The 21,682-nt window shown below is 43.7% G+C and overlaps 1 protein-coding gene across 6 annotated transcripts in view; it reads left to right on the top strand.

The window, feature by feature from the left end:
* Positions 1-1,274: 1,274 nt before the first annotated feature.
* The window catches only part of LOC111863756 (SH3 and multiple ankyrin repeat domains protein 3), a 111,760-nt gene continuing 91,352 nt past the window's right edge, over positions 1,275-21,682 (top strand). For all 6 annotated transcript variants that reach the window (XM_023850380.2, XM_023850381.2, XM_023850376.2 and 3 more), the window contains exon 1: positions 1,275-1,357. The gene's annotated coding sequence lies outside the window, so the exon portion shown is untranslated. The remainder of the gene's footprint in view (positions 1,358-21,682) is intronic.

Below are 21,682 nucleotides of genomic sequence, written 5' to 3'. Positions count from 1 at the left end.
GGCCCTGTTTCAATGAAAGTTGAAGGGAGTGAAACCAAAGGAACCTCAAGTTTTTTAACTTATTTCACCAGTCTCAGGATTGGAGCCATTACATAAGTCAGGGAGTACTTTCATTCATTCGTGCATTCATGTTTATTAATCCTATAGATCAGATTACACTGATGTAGGACATGTCATTTGATATTATAAAATTAGCAAAAATACAATAACTTCTGTTAAAAGAAGTCAACCAAGGACGTGAGTTTATTCCTAACCACAAATGACTGCAATGAACAATGGCCTGGATAGTTATTTCTTGGATTCATGACAGTTCAAAGACTACTTGTCTGCACTGGAAGCAGCAATGCCATGTAGTACCAGAGGTAAGAACATTTTTCCTCGGTGCAAAGGAGATAATGTTTCAACTTCAAATGTGCTGAACAAGTTTGAGGAAGTTTGGTGTCTGTGGTCTACACTAAAAGCTATTTAACAAATTTAATCTGATTTGCACTTCTGAAACATAAATCCTACTCAAGATGAATTTGAAATCAAATGTATTTTCTCAGAACTGCCATATGAATAAAAAAAAATGTAGAATTGAAACCTGAAGTGCAGGTGCATATGCAGAATCAGATAATAAATGTGCTGAGCAAACAAGTACAGCTCATTCTGAAAATAATTCACATGGTTTTGAAACCCTGTCAGTCTGGGAGGTGTTCATTATGCAGGGATATTTCAGCTTTTAATCATTCAGCATAAATAAATACAAGTATAACAGCCTCCTGAAGCGCTGACTTCAGTCTGAATGTGCTCATTTCCCATATAAGTTACTTGATGTGTAAAATTAAGCAAAGTTTCTTCTAATGCGGAGGTCAAGAATGGTGAAGCTATACCTCCACTACCACGGCCAACTTTACCTTGTACTTTCTGCCGCCCTTACGCAAAGTGGCAAACTACGATATGCAGACTGGTTGTCCTGACAGACGTTTCGTGGTTTTTCTCAGTCCCATGCAACAAATGCTGGGATAATACCTTATATTCAGTTACAACCGCTTCCATGCACACTCTTGCCCAGCAGCTTTTTCACTAATCACTATTTGACACTGTAACACCTATGATACTTCGATACTACCTTCGCAGTTTCACATGCATTAAATTCGGTCTAGGATGCGCAGGCGCATTTCGTACTATATCGATTTCGAGGTCAGGACGGGTCCAACTTGCATGTGCGTTCCAATGCCCACTGCGGGGCCGGCGATCTATAGACGGCCGGCCCTAGATCGCGCATGACAGGAGTGACCGAGGCAGTATTGCTGTGAGTAGTGAGAGGAAAGGAAGTGTATGTGCTTGGCTGTCTGCTGCTTCTCGTCTGTCAAAGGTATGCCCGTCACATTGCAGTCAATAAGATTCGAACCTAAGACATCTAGAGTCCTCGTTTCTTTAGGTATTACGGCCTTTTCGCGATGCCCGTTATCTGCATTTTGCCACAGTCAGGAGAGGCTGCGCTCCACTTTAGTCCCGGACCAGCTGCATATGGTCATTTCGGCCTTCGCGAATGTTGTATGATCACATCACAAATTACGTATAGGGCGAGGAACCCCAGAGATTAGAACAGTGGCAGTATTTCCAGTGTCAAAGCTATATCACAGTTTATGTTAAAATACTTCCTGCTCCACCGAAATCCTAGTCTGGTGGAAGCATTAGGGGGCGTGAAGTTAAAGATCCACATATTCAAGACTGTGGATGTGAATGGTAGCCACCAAGATCAGGATCTCGTTCATTTCCTGTCATCCAGTCCAAGGCTCAACTGAGCTTACAAGGCTCGTCGATCTGTCATCAGGTACGTGACAGGACACTGAAAAACGCTTGTCATGTGGTTTCATCCCTTACGTGGGTCAGTCCAACGTGTCCAATTGATACAGAAGGAAATCTGTGATGCGCTGGTTTTGTGGAAGTGGCCTGTGTACAGTGGGAGATCCCCGTTATACGTTCGTTATCTGGGAATGAATCTTTGTACAGTGAAAGTGCTAGAAATGTCTGCCTGTATAGTGGTCTTTTAAGAGGCTAGTCTTATGGAAATGGCCTGTGTTTGTGCAGTGGACGGCCTCGATGATGCGCTGGTTTTATGAAAAGCTGAATTTGCACAGAGAAAGGTCTCATAAGATTTTGGTTTCATGGAACTGCTCTGTATTAGTATCGTGAAGGCTTCCGTGAGGAGCTTCAGCCTCAGATTTTAGTAGTTACAGGCCTCTCGGTCGCAAGTGGCAGTGTCGCCTATGGCCAAACGTATGCAGTAACAAAATAAAGTAAAATAGCCGAGGCAAAGCATATATGACGTGAAAATTGGTAGAAGTGTCGTACAGATTGTTTATAAATTATTACCATTTTGTTTTGGGGCCTGGATAGCACAGTCAGTATAACGACGGGCAACGAGCTTGGCCCCCGGGGTTCGATTCTGTTCTCCACAGCGTCCAGACCGGCTCTGGGACCCACCAAGCCTTCTGTCTAACGGGTACCGGGAGGTAAAGTGGCCGGGGCGCGAAAGTGACCATTCACCTGCAACTAGTGCCAAGGTGAAGAGTGGTGGAGCTATACCTTCCTTCCACCATACTTCTTCATGGTGTGGTGCTTAATTTATCACAGGGACAACTTTACCCCTTTTATCCCACTTTCTTTATTTTGAAAAAATAGAAACAGGCTTATGAGATCACTTTGCTCTCTGTGCACATGTGTATCCCCCATTGTATTCGTTTTCTCTGTGGTCTGTGTCTTATCAAAGAAAAGTAGGCGATTAGTTCTTGCCATAACCTCCTGGGGGCACGCTGTAGCATAGTTGGTTGAGGCATTATGCTACAAGCCAGAAGGTCGCGGGTTCGATTGCCAATGAGGTCATTGGACTTCTTCAATTTACGTAATCCTTTAAACTGCACTATGGCCCTGGGGTCGACTCAGGATCTAATAGAAATGACTATCAGGAATATTCGTGGGGGTAAAGGGCGGACGGCCCTTAAGGCTGACAACCTCACCGCCATCTATGAGCGGATCTTCTAGAAAATATGGGAGAGCCGACGTCTCACAACCCTACGGGCCTCTACGGCCTGTTACAAGGATAGCTTTACCTTTTACATAGCTTCTTGTATTATCTTTAGAATTTCGTTATACTCGTAATAACAAAATAGTAAGTGCAAGGCCCTTTTGTGGTGAAAATCAGTTCTAAATTGTTGCAGCACTGACTGGGTTAGGATTATAAATCGAGACGAAAGCATTTCGTTAAAAGCAGTGAAAATAAATTAAAAGTCTTGTTGCGTAAGTAGAGGAACGAAGCAATGGCCTTCGTTGTCTGTTGTTGGTTACGTATTGTTGTGTTGTTGGCCGCAAGTGCGCCTGTGCGGTGTCACTGTGTGTAGTCCGGTGAAGTGCGTGGTAGTCTAGCCTGATGGGCTGCACGACATATCTTTTTATACGGGGCAGCTTGAGCCGTACACTTCCTGTTACATGAATGTCATCGCCAGGTTACACACAGTGACATTCGGCCAACAACATAACAGTGATAAGGTACTCCACGTAACCACGTTGCTGTCTTCCTCTGCTTACGCAACAAGAATTTTAATTTATTTCAACTCATTTTAGTTTTTTTCTTCTATTGGCTTTCGTGAGGGGGGGGTGAGACTGAGCCCACTCGGCACGTCTGCCACTAAAGGGCAAATTGTAACAGCGTCGGATGATAGATGAGTGTGAAGCATGTGGTGGAATGAGAATTGGCAGGGGAAATCGAAGTACTCGGAGGAAACCTGCCCCAATGCCACTCTATCCACCATAAATCCCACACGACTTGACGTGGGCTCGAACCCGTGCTGTCGCCCTGGGAAGCCGGCGACTAACCACCTGAGCTGTGGCACGGCCCTGATTTAACTAATTGCTTTCGAGAAACTTGACATTTTGGTCACTGTCTAGAGTGATAGTAGAAACATCATTAAGACAACTTATGTTCAGACACACATGTAAAGTACTCACAGCGTTGGCTACGCCATGTGGTGACAGCCGGTAGTGGCCGAAACAGGTAAACGCAAGCTTTTGTATTACTCCATTAAACTTGTGGACCTTACCACTCATTCATGTATTGAAAAGGGTAACGGCTCAGGATCTCTTATAAAGAAGCTCAATAATTTGCACCAAATGTCATTGGTGTGATGAAATGAAGGAGAATTGCGTTTGCGGGGGAGGGGGGGTAGTCGATAGCGTAGTTGAAGCACTATGCTACAAGCCGGAAGGTCGCGTCTTCGATTCCCAATGAAGTCATTGGATTTTTCAGTAGACCTAATCCTTCCAGCTTCACTATGGCCCTGGGATCGACTCAACCTCTGACAGAAATGAGTACCAGGAATCTTCCTGGGGATTGAAAGAGTGACCTGCCGACGCGTAAGTCTGATAACCTCACAAACATCTATGAGCCGATTGTCTAGAGCAGGCATGTGCAACTTCAAACAGGTTGTGATTGATTTTTTAGTGTCAAAACTGCCAGTGATCTGCCACCCCCTCCTAACGTCGTACCTGACTTTAAGCAAAAATATTGGTAAAAATAACACGGCACATGATGTTTGTTGTAAGAGCAACATATACATTGAAAGTACAGACTACTTTAGCACGTATTTTCCCCTCAAAATCTGAATATAATTATATTATATTACAAGTGAATTTACATGCTTTTCACGTATCGTAAGGCTGACAACCTTACCGCCATCTTTGAGCCGACTGTCTAGATAATGTGGGACCCTCAACGTCTCACAGCCCTATGGGCCTTCACAGCCTGTTACAGGGATAGCTTTACTTTTTTGCTTTACTTATAGGCCTATGAGATCGACCAAAAATCGTCCCGCGATCGACGCGTTGGACATGCCCGGTCTAGAGAAAATGTGGGAACTTCAATGTCTCACAACCCTATGGGTCCCCCGCGGTCTGTTACAGGGATAGCTTTGCCTTTTATTACCTTTGAGGGACAAGTAGAACGCGTGGGGGAGATGCACACTGAATGTGAGCCGGAACACAGAAGAAAGGTCCATTTATGCCCCATAGCAGTTGAGTGGATATTGTTAAAATTTGTCAAAAAGAAATGTGGTGATGGTGTGGAGTCCTGTTCCTGACTGTTGTGAACACCGTAAAACTTGTAAGCCTGTCGGTTCCATCAAAGACGGGGAATCTGTTGCACAGCTCCTTGCCCGTCAGCTTCTCAAGAAGAAAAAAAAAGTCTCTGCTTTGTTCAGTTGCTGTAGCAAAAATGACCACCATGCAGGACCACGTTATGTTGAACATGTTGCAAATTCAGACAACAAATCGCCCGCACCGTCCCCGTCTGAGTCTTGCAGCAAAACGTGTACTTACCCGACGGACAGGGCCGCGCCATAGCTCAAGCGGTTAGTCGCTGGCTTCCCACCGCGGCGGCCCGGGTTCAATCCCGGGTCTGGTCAAGTGGGATTTGTGGTGGACAAAGTGGCGCTGGGGCAGGTTTTTTCCGAGTACTTCGGTTTCCCCTGCCAATCTTCATTCCACCAATTGCTCCGCAGTCACCCGCACCTATCATCTGGGGCTGGTACAATAGGCCAGAAGTGGCCGCAGTACAAGGGACTTGATCCCACCCCACTATCATCAGTAATCTGTCAAGACGACAGGTCCACAGTCTCTTCCAAAACAATTCCTCCACTTAATGCGATCTAGAGCTTTCTCCTTCAAATGACAGTATCCTCTTCTGTCCCCAAGTTCATCCAGCATCTTCTTACGTCTTCTTCCTCGTCTTCTTGTCACTTCTATCCGCCCATCTATCTTTCCTTCGATAACTTCTTTTAGAAGGCAGTTTCTGCGTAAAATATGACCAATCCAATTAGCCTTCCGTTTTCTTATTTCGTGTAGGATATTCCTCAGCTCACTGACTCTAATTAACACTTCTTCATTTCCCACATAATCGGTCCAACTGATCTTCTCCATCCTTCTCCAACACCACATTTCAAAACTTTCCAGATGTTTCCGATCTACTGCCCTAAGTGTCCATGTTTCAGCCTCATACAGAGCTATGCTCCAAATGTAGTATTTCACTAATTTCTTCCTCACCCCACTAGCCATAAAAAAATACCCGACGGACGGCTACATCGGTTCATTAATCAGTAACTGGATAATCTGATTGTTATTCATTTTGATGTTTTAAGATACGAAAGAAGATTGTCGTGTCTGCGTGATAACTTCAGGTATTTCTAGTGCTGAGTAGCTGCTGCGCATACCAGCACTGCGTTATCAACGCAACAGGATTAGCTTATCAAGATGGTTGATACGAGCGATTTTATGTAAGCATGCCGGTGTTGTCGCGTAATCCCCTTGAAGCTGCGTGTCGGGTTTGTTTGTTGGTATTTCTGCTGGCGTGCTGATGGGTACTATCAGTCAATGGGTTGACAGCAACAAAGTAGTTACTGCGAATAGGGCAATGCTGTGGGATTTTTTTTCTACATTTATTTTCTCACTATTGCGTGGCACAAAACAATATGAGTTCTGGACGACTTGTGCAACTTCGGTAATTGTCATTTTATAGGTTAGAGAACAGTTTTGTGTCTGTGAGCCGACGTAACTCAGCCAGTATAGTGACTAGCTACAAGCCAGACGAACAGGGTTTCATTCCCGGCGGGAGTAGCGATTTCTCTCTTCGCAGTTGCACCCACACCAACCCTGGGCCCCACCCAGTCTCCTACGCAGTTGTTACCTGGGGCTCTTTCCCCGTTCGTAAAGCGGACGGGTTCTGAAGCTGACAGCTTACCATTTGTTTTTATAGTGCTGAGGTTAGCAGAGCGACGGAGCAGTGCTTCACGTCTCCATGTTGGGATAACGAAACACAGGGACAGCTTCATCACACTACAGCTACCTATAGATCTGTACGGAATTTGCAGTCAGACAATATTGGCCCTGCTTGCCACCTGCTTCGTGCAGGTTTCTTGCTAGGCTTAGGCAGAGGGCCCACCAAGGAAATTGGAAACTGCAACGCAACCACAATTTCCGAGAAAAATCGCCAATTTCGAGCAAGCAGCTGGTTTCCAGATTAGCAGGCGCACACTGAGGGAACTTACGGGTATGTTTGAGTAGCTGTTCACCTGATGATGGCCGTATACAGTCGAGCCATGTAATGTGGAAGGAGGGTGACTATGTAAGAAGTTATACGAGTATTTAAGACAGAAATATATGTGAAATTATTGATATATTAATACAGCAGGGTGCTTAAATAAAATATTAGGAAAAGAGAACATTGGGTGCATCCGTTCTTCTGTGGCAGTTTAAACTGAGGCCCTTATATTGTTTCGAAAGAACTTAACCTGGATCCAGACTCCTTCGTCTCATGAGAAATTCTTTCCCAATCCAAATCTATTTTGTCCTGCCTAGCATAGTCTGGGTGGCGTCTGTCATATACACCAGGCTCTTGGTCAGTTAACTGCATAAAAACAGAATTAGCAGCTTCGTCAACCTTTAGTGCCACCTTAACAAACAAATGAATCAGTGAAGCGCGTTACAGAACAGCTGATACTAGGAAACCACGCAGCAACGCAATTGTGAATAGACTGGCAATCTTCGTTGCCTGGAAATTGAGTTTCTCAGTCTGTCCGCGAGTTGCATTGCCGTCTCTTCAATTTGCGCTGTTCCATCCAGTAACATGTGTTCAACTCAGGCTAACAATTCTCGGAAATCGCGGTTGCGTTTCGATTACAAGTTTCCTTGGTGTGCCCTCGGCCATAGTCTTCAGTTCCTGAGAATCGTCAGTTGATTTTCAGCGGACTATACAATCATGCCGTGCCATAGCTCAGGCGGTTAGTCGCCATCTTCCCACTGCGGCGGCCCGACGTCGATCCCAGGTCAGGTTATGTGGTAGTTGTGGTGGATGAAGTGACACGGGGCTAGGTTTTCTCTCAGTACTTCGGTTTCCTCTCCCAGTTCTCATCCCACTAACTGCTCTAGATCCATTTATCGTCATCGGGATCTGGTACAGTTGGCCCACTGGTAGCCGACGTTCCAAATGAACTCATTCTCACCTCACCCCACGAATAAAATACATATTGGCATCGACCGTTGTCACAGCTGCTTGAAGTCTTGCCACAAACCCTTCGATAGACCTGGGAGGGAATGCATGGACGCAATACTTCAGATATCCCCACGGGAAGAAATCCATCGAACTTTATATCTGCCTATCCAATGGGCATGGGGGCTCTCCCCGGGGGTAAAGCGGCTGGGACGTGAAGTTGATCACTAAGCTGTAATTAGAGCCGAGATCAAGAATGCTGGAGCTAATCCTCCTCACCCCCGTATATCATCCTGGCATACTGCATAATTAATTAACCACAGGGACAGATTTACCTTACCTTTATCTTTATTTAGATCCGGAGATCGAGGAGGCAATGCAGTTTGACCTTGACGTCCTGTCCATCTTCCCAGATATGTCGCCTTCAACCACTGCACACATCTTCCGTATTGTGCGCTGGAGTTCCGTAGTGCCGAACCCACAGCTTCTGTCTCACAACTAGAGCACCCCCAGCAGAACAGTTTCCAGAAAATCACGATGTTGGGCAGTAAGCCTGTCAGGCAGAAGAAAGGGGGTCCAGTGTCGGCCACGATAACGTAGCGCGTAATCTAGGGTTCCCATAATATTAAAAAAACGGGAAATTTAATTTTTTCCCCCCAAAACTGGGACATTTTGTAAAAAAGCGACACGATAATAATTAAGAAAAACAAACGTTATTAATACATCATAATATTAAACATTGAGAGTAATGTTGGTGATTATTGCTCTGAAATTTGTTGATGAACATGCAAATGTATCGTTGAGAAGTTTTCTTCGCGGTAGTGGTTGTGCAGTCCATGGATTTGAAGCTATGGTTATGCAGTGCAATATGATATGCAAAGGTTGCGTCCTATACTACTAAAGATAGCTGCTTTCCATTTCACTAATTTTGTTTGTATTTAAGTAGTTACGCTGTTTTTGGAAGTTTTGTTTTGAACAGCCAGTTTGTTTGTTTTTTTTTTTTCTCCCCACGTGGTGGTGATGTTCGACCGACCACAGGGTGCAGTGCAGAATTTCACATTGCATAACGTGCGTTCAGCATGCCCATTCACACCTTTAACAAACTGATATCTGCTCTAAATACCACACTTGCGTTTTGTAATCACTGCATGAATGAAAGCCGATAAATTCTCGCAGTGTCACATCTCAACGTAACGGTCGACATAGACTGCAGAGCATGATACAAACGGAACTTCCGTTATGGAAGCACGTCAAAATACTACTAACATAAATGAAAAGAAGAAAACTAATAATTTGTGAAATTGTGTTTTGTGGATTAGTCATCAGGAGTGTTATCAGCGTTATACCTGTAGAAATGCCAATTGCAGGGAATAACATCCGTTATCCATCGGTTAGCGCTAGAAGTTAGTGTTACAGATGAACACTCAAAAAGCGGGACATTCGAAATAAATTCGGGACAGCGGGACATTATTATAAAAAACGGGACGAACTGGAACCCTAGCGTAATCTCATTCACCAAACTAACTGCATGAAGTTAAATCCTACTTGAGAAGCCACCACTCGCTCTGAGGTGCTCAATAATTTCCCAACGCTCTTTGGAAACCGAAGGTTCATTACTGTGTTGAGAAGAATCCTGTTCTGAGCAAGATGAATCCAGTCCATACCACCTCATCATACTTCTATAAGATCCATTTTATTATTATTATATTATACTCCCACCTACGTCAGAGTCTTCCTCGTGGTTTCGTTTCTTCTGGCTTTCCCATCAAAACCCTGTATGCATACTTCTTCTGCCCCATGCTTGCCACAAGCCCAGCCCATCCCACTCTAATTATATTTGGCGAAGAGTATAAGTTATGAAGCTCCTCATAATGCATTGTTTCCATCGCCATATTCCTTTTCGGCCCAAATATTTTCCTCAGCACCCTGTTCTCTAACGCCCTCAGTTTGTGTTCCGCCTTTAATGGTAGAGATTTAGTTTCACACACAGAACTGGAGCAAAATTATAGTTTTGTATGTTTAAATTACGTTTTTAGGTAGCAGACAAGAAAACAAAAAGTTCTGGATTTAGTGGTAGCAAGCATTACCCGAATTCAGTCTCCTCTTAATTTCGTCCTGAATAAAATTTTGATTTGTTGCTGTCTTTCCTAGGGGGCACGCGGTAGCGTAGTTGGTTGCACTATGCTACAAGCCGGAAGGTCGCGGGTTCAAGTCCCGATGAGGTGGATTTTTTAAATTTACCTAACCCTTCCAGCCACACTATGGCCCTGGAGTCGACTCAGCCTCTAACAGAAGTTAGTACCAGAAATCTCCCTGGGGGGTAAAGGGCGGCCTGCGCGTAAGTCTGACAACCTTACTGCCATCTGTGAGCCGATTATCTAGATAATGTGGGACCCTCAGCGTGTCACAACCCTATGGGCCTCCATGGCCTGTTACAGGGACAGCTTTACCTTACCTTTTACTGTCGTTCCCAGATATTTTAACTTTGCTACATTTTCAAAGGATCTGTTAGCCGTCTTTATTCTACGATTTTGCACTGCATTCTGGTGACGAGACAGCAACATATACTTAGTTTTTCCTGCGTTTACTTCGAGATCAACCTCCTTACTTACGTCAATTAAAGTTTTCTTTGTGGTATGTATATTATCACCCAGTAGATTCACATCATCAGCATAGACCAAGAGCTGATGTGTCACATTTAATTGGTCTCACCTGGTTTCCCTGTACCTTCCTAATGACATATTCTAAAGCAAAGTTGAAAAGCAGTGGCGATAAAGCCTCCCCTTGTTTTAGACCATTCTGGATAGGAATCGTATCAGACAAATACTTACATATACGGACTTTCTTATACGTTTCATTTACACATATTTTAGTTAGCCTAACTGGTCTCATGGGTGCCCAAAATTCTATGAGAATACTGCGCCATACTTCGCTCAGAACTGAATTATAGGCTTTCTTGAAGTCTATGAATAGCTGATGTAATGTCTCATTGTACTCCCATTTCTTCTCGAGTATCTGACAAAAAAAAAGATCTGTAATTGATCTATTACGTCGATATCGACACTCTTGATCCCGAAGAATTTCGTCTATATATGGTCTTAACCTTGAGAGAATGATATTGGAGAAAATTTTATACGAAGTTGATGGCAGTGACATCCCACGATAATTACTACAGTCAGTTTTATCGCCCTTGTTGTGAACTGGTACAATAATAGACTCCTCAAATTGGTCAGGCAATTCTTCTTTATTCCTAATAGAATTAATGAGTTCTATGGCAGAAACACCTGGAAAGCTTCGAAATGTGGTGTTGGAGAAGGATGGAGGGATCAGTTGGACCGATTATGTGGGAAATGAAGAAGTGTTAACTAGAGTCAGTGAGCAGAGGAATATCCTACACGAAATAAGAAAACGGAAGGCTAATTGGATTGGTCATGTTTTACGCAGAAACTGCCTTCTAAAAGAAGTTATTGAAGGAAAGATAGAGGGGCGGATAGAAGTGACAAGAAGACGAGGAAGAAGACGTAAGAAGATGCTGGGTGACCTTGGGGACAGAAGAGGATATTTTCATTTGAAGGAGAAAGCTCTAGATCGCAATAAGTGGAGGAATTGTTTTGGAAGAGACTGTGGACCTGACGTCTGACAGATTACTGATGATGATGATGGACTTCAGAACGCAGAATTTCGCCTCATACTCAGATCAGTTCTGCCAGAATTTTACCAGTACCTGGAAATTTATACCTTTTTAACGTTTCAGCAGCAATTTCAGCCTCAAAAGGGCTGGGCTGAGGTACTAATGCCTCATCTCTTGTACGTTCAGTCGCTGAGAGAGGTAATTCTTGCACGCTTTGAAAATGTGGAAATCTGCAAGCAGATCACCGTTCTCATCTTTTACGACATTCTGGGTCGAGAACCCTTATATTTATCAGTTCCTCGATGAATGTCTGTAATGTTCTTGTTCTTACTGTTTGTTGCAATTTCATTATTTTCGTGTTTCATACATTCTCTTATTTTGTTCTTGAAATGTCTGATAGCTTTACATCTTATACTTATTCAAATGGTCTCCATTTGTTTTGCTTTCATTCTGTAACCATTGAAGTTTGGGTTGTTTGTTTAATGTAATAGTTTTGAACTTCCTTTAAGGACTCGTAACTTGTGCTGCTTAGAATCATAATAATATAGACTATCTTTGGCTAACATTTGTGTATTCTCTCTTAATAGTTTCCCATGCTCGATTGACATGCACGTCATCATCCAAGTTTTGCAAAGCTGCGAACCTGTTTGAGACGCCAACCTGACACTGCCCTTTACATTATACTACGTCAAGTTTCTTGAAATTTAATCTCTCCATATCAAATTTTTCTGTTGCTCACCCGCTTAACATGGGTGAAACAGTACCGTCTTCATTGCTGCAGGTACTGAGTGTTTAGTATTAGTTGTGTTCCTTGATCATGCCATCACAACTGACCCCTGCAGTGCTCTGTGTCTGAAGTACACCTAGCAGTGCGCTGTATATCGTCGTAACAAGTAACAATACTGAGAATTGTGTGACCCCGTTTGACGGTGACGTCTCAGGACATATGCTGTATAACATCTTCGACCTATTTTTTTAACAGGCAATCTCACTGTGGATAATTTGTATACGAATTTCGTTTCAGATATCCATCTGTCCGTCCCAGCCCGTTTCTCTCAAACCGCGCTTTATAAAATGAGCCTAAAAAGAATGAATTTCCATGGGGGTAAAGCGGACGAGGCGTGAAACTGACCTCTCACCTACATCTAGGGCCCAGACCAAGAATTGTTGGAGAGAAACCTCCACTCTCTCATACGTCTTCATGGCTTGGTGCTTAATTAAGCATAACAAATTTTACATTTTTGTTTACATTTTTCTGCAGTTCGTAGTAAATTATGTAAGTGCAAGCGAATTGTTCTGCTACTGCTTCACACTGCTCCTTGTCTTTCGATGAATGTTTTATGTTCAGGGGGGAGCATGTTTTATAATATTGTGGCGTGTACACCCATTTGCCAAGTAACAGCTGTGTAAACAGGCAACAGTACAACAGCAGTTGCTAAGGAACAGCTCTGAGGACACGTTTCCCCGCAAGGGTTTAGTTGAAAAAATCTCTGATCGTGAGTCTCAAGGGGCTTAACGCCAAGAGGAACAGATTGACGGTCAACCGCCAGTAGTAAAGTAACTTTGACTTTGAGAGAGACCTTCGCATTATAGGGCAAGGCGAAGCCAGACACAGAAAATATAAAAGGCTTAAACTTGGCGCTGGTCTAGCTTACGACCTTTCAAGTAACTAAGCTGCCGTTGTAGTATAAGATGCGTAAGATAAGCATGATCTAATTTGCAAAGCCTGTTCTGACAGAAAAATTGTATATACTGAAAAGGGATGAACTTTCAGTAAAATATATCCGATGCGTACACTTGACGAAAGGCCAAGCATATTTGTAAGAGATAAAAACTCATCCTGTCATGAGAGAGGATGTTACATTAGGACTGTGACCGCAGAGGTTCATTTAAAATATCTCTGGTCGTGAGTCTCAAGGTACTTAGCGCCAAGGCGAACTGACTGGCGGTAAACCTCCTGTCGTATAGTAACGTCAACTTTGACTTTGACTTTTGGAGAGTCCTGAGCCACGCGTGGAGGCGACTTCGAATACCTCCACCGTAGTCCTGCGAGTCGTAGGAAACGAGGGAAAGGGAACCCAGTGCCTGGGGGCATAACTGGGTTATTCTGTTCCTGGGGGCATGTAAATACGGAGACCTGATCCACCGGGCTGGGAGAGTCTCGAATCTGAGACATTAAAATGTCACGATCCCCGCGGGAGTCGGGACGGAGAATGACTGCGCTGGATAAGGTCAGCAGCAGTTGTAAACGGCGGACACGTCCTTTCATCAGAGAGGGCGCCTCACATAAACTAATCCGAAACTGTCTTAACAGAAATAAAAATCTGGTCTTTGGCCCCAGATGGGTGCTTGACATCAAGACCAGTCTGGCCGACTGACCTTCGGTCGGAACATGACTTCGGGAGAGTCCTTAGACAGCAGTTAGAAGAGTAGGAGGTTGGTGTGAGATGGCCGCCAGCCTGCGAGGATGTGCGCATATGAGCAGAAGATCGTCCACTGTAGGAAGACGTTACCAGGTAGCGCTGTGAAGACGACTGAGAACACTAGTCTGAGTATGGTAGTGATCTGTAAAGTGTAGTCACAAGTTATGCGTTAAATGTCCACTATATCCTAATACCAATCCAAATCCCGTTCATAGTCACCCGCTCATGTGGCAATATGATTAGAAGACAAATGGACTTATTTTAGTTCTCACATTTAAAAAAACTGTTAAGTCGATGTGCTCTGGGTTTGTTTCTCAGCGACAGCCAGGTAGGAAATGTGCATATGGCGTAACAACTGTGGTGCACGCGCTTCATGCTGTTACAGTACGTATCTCGAAGACTGTAAGGCTTACGGAAAACTGCACACAAAATGTGTTTCATTTTCCTCTACAGCGTTTGTTTGAAACATTGCTCGGAAGCGCATGTAGCATAACTGCAATATATCGGCGAATGTTAGTAGAATTCCGAATATTAAGTTCTTATATGTGTTCGGCGGGTCTTGAGTAGTTACGTGTGGGCAGGCACGACGATGTTGAAGGCACATTTTTGCAAATTTCGGTTGCTAACGTACCAAAAATAGAGTCTGCAATTAGGATTATTATTCTGTTATTTATTGTTGCGCGCTGGTGACTGTTGAAAGAGGTGCCAGTCACAGTAGCCGCGCGGTGAAAGAGGTGCCAGTCACAGTAGCCGCGCGGTGAAAGAGGTGCCAGTCACAGTAGCCGCGCGGTAAAAGGCGGTGATTCTCAATCTTTGTGAGATTGCGGTCCGGCGGTTGAGAAAAACTGGTCTAAGGCATGAACTACCTTCGCTCGCTCGGACGCTGGGATCATGGCTTCAAATCCCACTTAAGACATGGATGTTTGGTTTTTGTGATTGCGTTTATTCTGTGTTTAAGTAGCGGCCCCGCGACGGGCTGATCACTCGTCCAAGTAGCCCTACCGTCTTTGAAAAAAATGATTACAGAACTGAATAAGAGGCCAGGGCCCAACAGAGGGCTGGAAGAGCCATAAAAATGTTGAGATCCAGTATGAGATTGTCGTCAAGGCGTCTTAACAGTGGATGAAAATATAGAAAACTATTTGGCACCATTGTATCATCAGCAGACAGCACATTCGAATGTACAGCATAAAGGTATGAGAAGCCAAGATTGGTGGACAGGGGATGTTATCTGGTTGGCGATTATGTTTCCAGAAATGTTAACGGAAATATGTTTTAGCTGGCCTGTCAGCTCCTAGAATGTCGAGCAGCTAGGGCAGACGTTGTCGTGCATCGCATTATGAGATGTGATGCAGTGGAATCTGCATGCTCAACTTAACTCTTCGACACTGAAGATGGAGGCAATACGTTACTCTGAAACGTCGGTAAATTTATTCCAGACTGCATTATGTCACATGCAAGGAGTTAATTGATGAATATGTCGATGGAGTGGAAGAAAACAGAAGGGCTGTTCATTCAGTGTATCCCATATCAGTTTTGTGTAACAAATTGAAATGCATTTAGTTATGAGTTTCAAAGATGCAGGTACCCAGGATATAGACAGCTTGATCGCCGAAGTGTCAGAATGGAATCCTGTTTGCTTCCCTTTCCTCCAGTAGCTGTACTTGTTTTTCTCCTCGGACAGACCCCCTTCTTTTCTGACTAATTGGAAATCACGATTAATTGATTGCTTATAATGAGAACACTCGAATGTAAAGTATGGACAGTTAACAATATTTGAAAAAAAAAAAAGATTATAATAGAACTACTCGAATTTGATTTGTTTCATTTTTGGTCCGTCACACTAACAGTTACAATTATAAAAGACAAGCCCGTCCAGTGTGACTATTTCAGTTTTCTCACTTTATGATTTACTAGCCTTACATGTTTCGATCCATTGCATGTGTAATTGATATGACAACTGTTGTGATAGCGGTTTCTAAAAAGTGTTTGGTGCCTCTGAAGATTATCCAAATGGATCGAAACATGTAAGGCTAGTGAATCATAAAGTGAGAAAACTGAAATTGTCACACTGGACGGACTTGTCTTTTATAATTGTAGAATTACTCGGTTTATAAAACCATTAGCAGTATCCTTTCAGAGGACGATATTATCACGTACCAATCTCTTCCCATGTTCACAAGACAGTCTAACAACATCGTATCATTAAATTGTCCATTTATTTGTGTTCTCAGTATTTTCTGTCTTTTAGAGCTACCTTCTGCCTCAGTAATCTGGATTATAGCTTATTCCGGATAACAGCCCCCCTCCCAATTACTCCGGATTAGCGAGGGTTTACTATATATATACCTATATACCCTATATATAAACCCCTATATATATATAGTGAAAGTTTAATCTATAAAATACAACAAAAACAAACTTACTTACTTGCTCATGGAGCTGAGCCCTTCTGGAGGAGCCGCCAATTCTGCAACTACTCAAGAATTTCCCAGCATTTCATGGAACTTGAAGGTTCATTACCGTGTTCACAAGAGCCCTCCACTAGTCCCTATGCTGAGCCAGATCAATCCAATCAATACCATCCCATCCTATCTCTCTAAGATGCATTTTAATATTGTCCACCCACCTACGCCTTTGTCTTCCTAGTGGACTCTTTCCTTCTGGCTTTCCCACCAATATCCTATACACATTCCTCGTCTCCCCCATTTGTGCTACTTACATTTCCAAATTAATAAAAGACCATGTTTTCACGATTGCAAATCGTTTGCTTAAACATGTGAGAGTATATTTAGTAATACCAGTTAAATAGGTAAAGCTAACTTTGTAACAGACCCTGGAGGCCCATGCGGTTGTGAGACGTCGAGGCTGCCACATTTTCTAGACATTCGGCTCAGAGATAGCGGTGAGGTTGTTAGCCTAACGCCCCAGCCGCCATTTCCCCCCCCCCCCAGGAAGATTTTTCTGCTTTCTGTTTCTGTTAGAGGCTGAGTCGAAACCAGGGCCACAGTGCGGCTGGAAGGATTGCTTCAAGTGAAAAATCCAGTGACCTCATCGGGAATTGGGCTTGCGACCTTCCAGCTTGTAGCATAGTGCCTCTTGTAATACCTGTTACCAAGGAAGTAGTGTAATATAATTTACGTAGAGTGCCACGTGGCCGTGTTCGGAGTCCGTCAAGTTGCTGTGTATAAGTGAGAGCGCAAGGTGGCTGGTCTGGTATTGAAGTATTGACTTGGCGGTAACCTTGCCACTCTAAATTTTGTTATTACATGCGCAGTTCAGGTACTGTAAAGATCGAGTTTATGGTATTGCTGTATTGACTTCATTGCGCATACGTACCGAACTGCTTTATTGTAGTGGAAGGAAAGTAGGCGGTTATTCTTAGAACTTATTAGTTGTGTGATCGTCGTCCAGATGTAATCACACAACAGACATGTACGATGTCGAGATGAAAAGTAAAGCGCGCAGTTTCGACACCAAGTCGAAGTCTAATAACACCGACACCTCGAGGCCGCCTCAGTTGGCCGGACTGACAGACTGTTGTGGCAGAACTGACGAGACACTGTCAGAATTGTCACTGGAATAGTTTCTTCTTTGACTTAGTGCAGTTATTGTCTTCTGATAATTTGTTAGGCCTCCCCCGTAAAGTAGACTCCATAGGCCACTAAATGACTACGAAAATAGTATCTCTTGTCAAACGAACATTGTGCTGAGCCCAGGCACCTTTAGACGTAACGTTGTATTTATGTAGTACAGATCACCAATATGAGAGACACTCGCCACTTAGATTCAGACTTATATGAAATAAACTCAGTGGTTTTAGTCCGCAAGCGAACTATATCGACCGAGCGACCGCCGCTTGTCGGCGAAGTTAGTACCAACTTTAGCGGATAGAGGGTGTCGCGTGGTCAGCGCAACGGATCCCCACGGCCGTTCATTTCGGTTTTGTAGACCGGAGCCGATATTTCCTTAAAATACTCCTCAGTTATCGTCATGGGGCTGATTGAACCCCGTTCCAGACCCACTACTTCTCAGAAAAAGAAAACTGGTAGCGTCGGGAATCGAACACGGACCTCTGGATCTGTAGCCATGAACTCTAACCACTAGATCACAGAGGCGGTCTTCAGACATGTATAGCCGCGATAATCGAAATGAAACGGTTCAGTTTCTCGACGCTGTGTAGTCTCGATACCGAAAATCCACTCTTAAATAACTTTTTGAAGACTGGAAGAGAGAGAGAGAGAGATAGAGAGTAGAGAAACTGGGGCGAAGAGTGGAAGACACAACATTTAAAGTGGGGGAGGGGAATTTTCATGCTTTGAAGTTCCCAAGCAGTGCCCGCTGAGGTGCGTTTAAGGGTGGGTAAAGCTCTAGGAAGTGAAGAAGGTAAATGGTTAGGAAGCGGACTTTGTTACGAGCGGAGTAAAGAAAGTGACCAGGGGTTTTAGTGTGTATGGCCAGAATTAATTTTGATATTATCGTTGGAAGGGCTGCATTAGAGTGAACTTTTGATTAAACATTGGGAGGTTTGCATATGAAGCATGAAGTGCAACATGGAATTTCTCTGACAACTCAGCATTTGGTCTAGGACCGAGGAAAACCACGGAAAACCTTGATCGAGTTACCGGTTGCAGGACCTCTCAGACACAATCTGGCTTTTAGCCATCAGTTCGGCAATAAATACGCGAACCCTAACGTTAGTCTCTATCTGTACTATTGCTTTATTTGGCCGGGGGGGGGGATACGTGCTTTCATTACAGAGTTTGTTTCATGTGTAAGATTTGAGGCNTATATATATATATATATATATGTAATTATTCTTGAAATTGAAATATCCTTGGAAAATTTTGTTGGTGTTCTGTGAGGTTTGTTCTTCATTCATTTAACAAATGGTCGTAAAGTAAAAGTCAGTGCAGTCTTCATTTTGCTGGATACCGCTGTTTCTTCAGTTCTCCATTTCGCCTAGCGTTGGTGACTGGTCAGTGTGAACGCGTGTGGACTAGACTGGACCCCCTGGGATGTCCTCAGAATTCTAATTGTCTTTAATGCGGTCTTCTGTTATTTTAATGTTTATGTGGGAGCGTGTGGATCTCGAATTATGTATGGGCAGAGACAGTCATTGTGACAGAGTTCATCCAAGTGTGTGCGTATGATATCGCTGACGATGGCCGTACCGAGCGAATTATCTAGCAAGCAAGGTTAGCGGACGCAGATATTTTTCTCTGACGGGATCGTAATGTCCTAGTTTTTGAATCCAACGGTTTTCACTGGTTACAGACTTCTGATACAGTGCCCTGGCTAGTCACTCATTGTGATATCTTATTAATGGCATTCCTGCCTATGTGACGTTTCAGTTTGTGTCATCAGCCCACAGAATGAACTGTTCTAGTTGAAGTCACAGCCAATCAGTTCGTCTTGGCGTCAAGCCCCTTGAGACTCACGACCAGAGATCTTTATTTTTTTTCCAATTGAGCCCTTGCGGTAATAGTCTTTATGTAACATCCTCTCTCACGAGAAAATGGGTTTGTCTCTTATGAATATGCTGGGCCTTNATTTCTACTGTCGCCATACCCTACCGGTACTGGTGCGTGCTATCAGCCCCGTTCAGCCAACGAGGTCGGCCCTCTGTACCTGATATTTCCCCCATCTACCAGAGGCATTGGAAACTACTTGGGCGGGAAATGTGTTGCCTAATTTTGCTCAGAGGTCTCCTAGAGACATGAGGATTCTACGACACCGGACCCACAGCTTAAAGTCCCTCCCGGAGGACTTGTTCCCTGAATTCCACGACCTCCGCCGGGTTTAAACCCGCGTAGCTTGAGTCATGAGGTGGGAACGTTACTCCTAGACTACGGAGGCCGCTTTCGTATTAGTATGTACAGTAGCCACGGTAATTCGCTGTGCAAGTTTGCTTTTTGGGTACGATTATTTTATTTACAAGAATAAAAGTTTATTTTCTTATTTTAAGTGTCACTCCTTAAAATTTCAGCTGACGTATATTTTGTGGCACTGACAAAGGAAGTAACCATATCCCGAGCGAAGATCGGCGCTTCGGTTTGGGCTCCTCGAAACTATTCACCGCTGTTCGACTTATCCATCTACGGCTGTGCAGTGCCCTGTCGCTATGTGGGCAGGCAGTCGCAACTTTCTCCGTGCATTGCGTAACCAAACATCTGTATACATGTTTTACGTTCAGTTCGCAGTGCGAGGGAATCTTGTTGTAGGAGGGGCCAACAGAAATGCGAACTCACGCAGTTCGGGCCCAATAACAACAGTGAACCTTCGAGAGAACCTTCTGTATTGTGTAGTGTCGTTAGTAGCTACATACATACACGTAGATAGCTGCTTAGTTTGCTATTTCGTCAACTAGTCAGTTTATTTAGATACGAAGATTGTTACTCAGACACGCAGTCAGTAGTTGTGTTACTACAACAAATGGTTCAATCCCGGGTCTGGTCAAGTGGAATTTGTGGTGGACAAAGAAGGGCTGGGGTAGGTTTTCTCCGATTACTTCGGTTTCCCCTGCCCATTCCACCAAATTCTCCACAATCACTAACATCTGTCATCTGGGGCTGGTACAATAGGCCAGAAGTGGCCGCAGTACAAGGGACTTAGTCCCACCCCACTAGCAATACAATAAATACTACAGCACATACACTTATTGGATTTCTGAACATTGTCCATCCTCGTGCTTTTATTTGAAATACGCAATGTTTCGGAGACGAGATTCTCTCTTCGTCTAGGTTTGGAGATGGGCCCAGCTGAGTAGGCTCCATCTGAAGACGGAGAAAGAATTCAGTTTCCGAAACGTTTGGTGTTTTAAATATAAGCAGGACGATATCCAGAAACACAAATAATTGTATTAATATACCATCGTCACAAACTTTTAAATATTAACGACAAATATTTTTGTCTCCAGTGCGAAGATCATTTGGAGAAATGCTGTTTCAGGATATAATCGCTGTTTATTCAGAGAATCACACGAAACATATAAATACACTGTGGGAAAAAGACAGAGCAGGTGGTACATATAGTCACCATTGCTCTTTAAAGGCTTAATGACACCGAAGGAAACATTATCTGGCTGTGCAAGCAAAGGTTATATGTGACGGTAAGACACCCCAGAACGACAGCGAAGTTTTCCTTGGGCAGTTACTTGGAGTAGCTGAGCGACTGGTTCTTCTGTACTCAGTACCTTCAGTCAGGCATGTGTGTAACTTTGTCTCATGCTGCCATTTAGCAATGCATGTAGCTATGTCCCATGCGGCCAGTTCGCAGCGTGTGTAACTGTGTCCCATGCTGCCATTTAGCAATGTTTAACTATGCCCCTATGCCGTCATTTAGCAGTGGGTGTNAACGTGTGTAACTGTGTCTCATGCTGCCATTTAGCAATGCATGTAGCCGTCCCATGCCGCCAGTTAGCAACGTGTAACCGTACACGCCATCACTCTTGGTATCTTGGTATCTTCACCGTATCACAGTACGTCATTTCGTTTCATTAGAAATCTATCATTTGTTCACTTAATTTCCCAATAGACTGTGACCATAATTCAGTTATTTCCTTATAGATAGTCATCCTTTGTTCTCTTTTTATCCCAATAGAAC

This window comes from Cryptotermes secundus, unplaced genomic scaffold, assembly GCF_002891405.2.
Source record: "Cryptotermes secundus unplaced genomic scaffold, Csec_1.0 scaffold572, whole genome shotgun sequence".
In the NCBI taxonomy this organism is placed as follows: Eukaryota; Metazoa; Arthropoda; class Insecta; order Blattodea; family Kalotermitidae; genus Cryptotermes; species Cryptotermes secundus.
The sequence above is the reverse complement of the archived record's forward strand: the minus strand, read 5'-3'. Positions and strand labels throughout refer to the sequence as shown.